Here is a 2,224-nt window from a genome sequence, read left to right as displayed (position 1 = left end):
ATTTGGATTGAAAGGAACCCTTTCAATCAATATTAACACATTTCACGAAGATATTAGGAAGAACCTTCTGATGGGATGACCTAGTTTACAAAGCAACAGACTGTTACCAAAGCTGTTAAGCTGTCCTTCATTAGTGGGGCAGAGGCTGATGGATTCCTATCACAGATGTTATATTAGTAGATTTCCTATCTTGGCCGGTGGCTGGTCTATGCAACCTTTTGGGTTCCTTGCAATTATTTTATCCTACTATAACTGCAATGCACAAATCCCAGATGCATTGGAACTTCCTGAATTGAGGTGTAGAACTCACCTTAGAGGAGGCCACCTATTTCACATTCTTTTGTGAGTGACAAATTCATGATAAATTTCACATTCTTTTGTGAGTGACAAATTCAATTCCCCTTGGCAGTGGCGTAGCGTGGGTTGTCAGCACCCGGGGCAAGGCAAGTAATTTGCACCCCCTAACCTGTGGATTTGTGCCCCCTAACCCATGGATTTGCGCCCACTAACCCTAACCCCAGATGTTGCGCCCGGTGCGGCTGGCCCCCCCTGCACCCCCCACGCTACGCCACTGCCCCTTGGTCCTGTATACCTGAAGGAGCGTCTCCACCCCCATCATTCAGTCCAGACACTGAGATCCAGTGCTGAGGGCCTTTTGGCAGTTCCCTCATTGTGAGAAGTGAGGTTACAGGGAACCAGGCAGAGGGCCTTCTCAGTAGTAGCACCTGCCCTGTGGAATGCCCTCCCATTAGATGTCAAGGAAATAAACAACTATCTGACTTTTAGAAGACATCTGAAGGCAGCCCTCTTTAGGGAAGATTTTAATATTTAATGCTGCATTGTTTCTAACACTTGATTGTGAGCCACCCAGAGTGGCTGGGGAAACTCAGCTAGATGGGTGGGGTATAAATAATAAATTAATTTTTTAAAAATTAAAAGGGTATCTGGGCATCCTGTTTCAAGAGTTGGTGGCTAATGTGAAGCTTCTGTGAACCTCTATGCTTGAACAGAAAGCTGAAATGCTGAAATGCTGAAATGCTGAAATGCTGAAATGCTGAAATGCTGAAATGCAAAGCATATTTCCCTATCCAGTAAACCATTGATCTATCTTTGGGTTAATGAATTTTCAGTATTTCCATTTGGTATACCTTGTTTTCTTGACACAAAGGGCCATGGATGTCCTAAAATACAGTCCTGAAGTTGATGCTTGAGCTCCAGAAAGTTAATTGCCAACACACTGAAGAAAACTTGAGACAAGATAGATGGGTAGCAGGTGATATTTATTGAAATGCAACAGCTATAGAATCTGCAATCAAAATAATTCAATGAAATTAACCTAAACCAATGAGGTTTAGTTGGTGAGGTGCATTGATGATGCAACTCTCCCAGCTCCTGAACCAGCTGCAAGCTGCACACTATGATCACGCAGCAAGGTCTGAGGAAACTCCTTCCTCCTCACTGTATGCTCCTTGGGTACATGAACTTGGCATGAGCACTGTGGCCCTGTTGGCCAATGTTCACCCCGATGAACCTGACAGGGCCAAACACTGTTATTCTAAAGCAGCAATGCAGCAGCAAGCAAAGGCTCTAGCAGCTCAGTCAGCTGCTTGTGGCTGGAAAGCCAAACAGGAAGTTTGTGACTGTTGCCATGGAAACAAAGGGGCAGTCCATCCTTATTGAGCACAGGATGTGAGCTCAGTGTGTGTCATATGACCTGTACAGGATGTACATGGGTGGAGTTTGGGGTTTCTCTCTGTTTGTTGAAGAGAGCAGACATCTTTTACTGTATGACTGCTAAAGACAGGAATAAAAGCATGTAGTTACATTTCTGTCTGTGTCTGATTCCCCTCCCTGGGGATATGCAGGGAGGAGGAGAAAGAGGAGAAGCAGTTGGTGTGTTTTTCTCACAGCCTGAGGAAAATCGCCGGAACGGACCTCGTGTGTTTTTCCTGCTGGGAGTCGCCGGAGGGAGGTCAAAAGAATTCAGCCGGTGCCTGGAGAGATAGGCACATACCTCTGACCGAGCCTGAATTCTTAATTCTAATTTTTCTTAAAAACAAACTGTCCACTGTACTGATTTGTATGCAATGTTCAGTTCAGTTCATTCAGTTCATTTAGCCATGAATGATAGCAGCCGGAAAGAGGAAATAAAATACGGGTAATTTGATTTTTTAAAATTGAAAACAATAAAAATGATGTTTCCAGCTGGCTGAACTCTGAATGT

This window comes from Podarcis erhardii (assembly GCF_964252035.2).
Source record: "Podarcis erhardii genome assembly, chromosome: 3".
Classification (NCBI taxonomy): domain Eukaryota; kingdom Metazoa; phylum Chordata; class Lepidosauria; order Squamata; family Lacertidae; genus Podarcis; species Podarcis erhardii.
The sequence above is the reverse complement of the archived record's forward strand: the minus strand, read 5'-3'. Positions refer to the sequence as shown.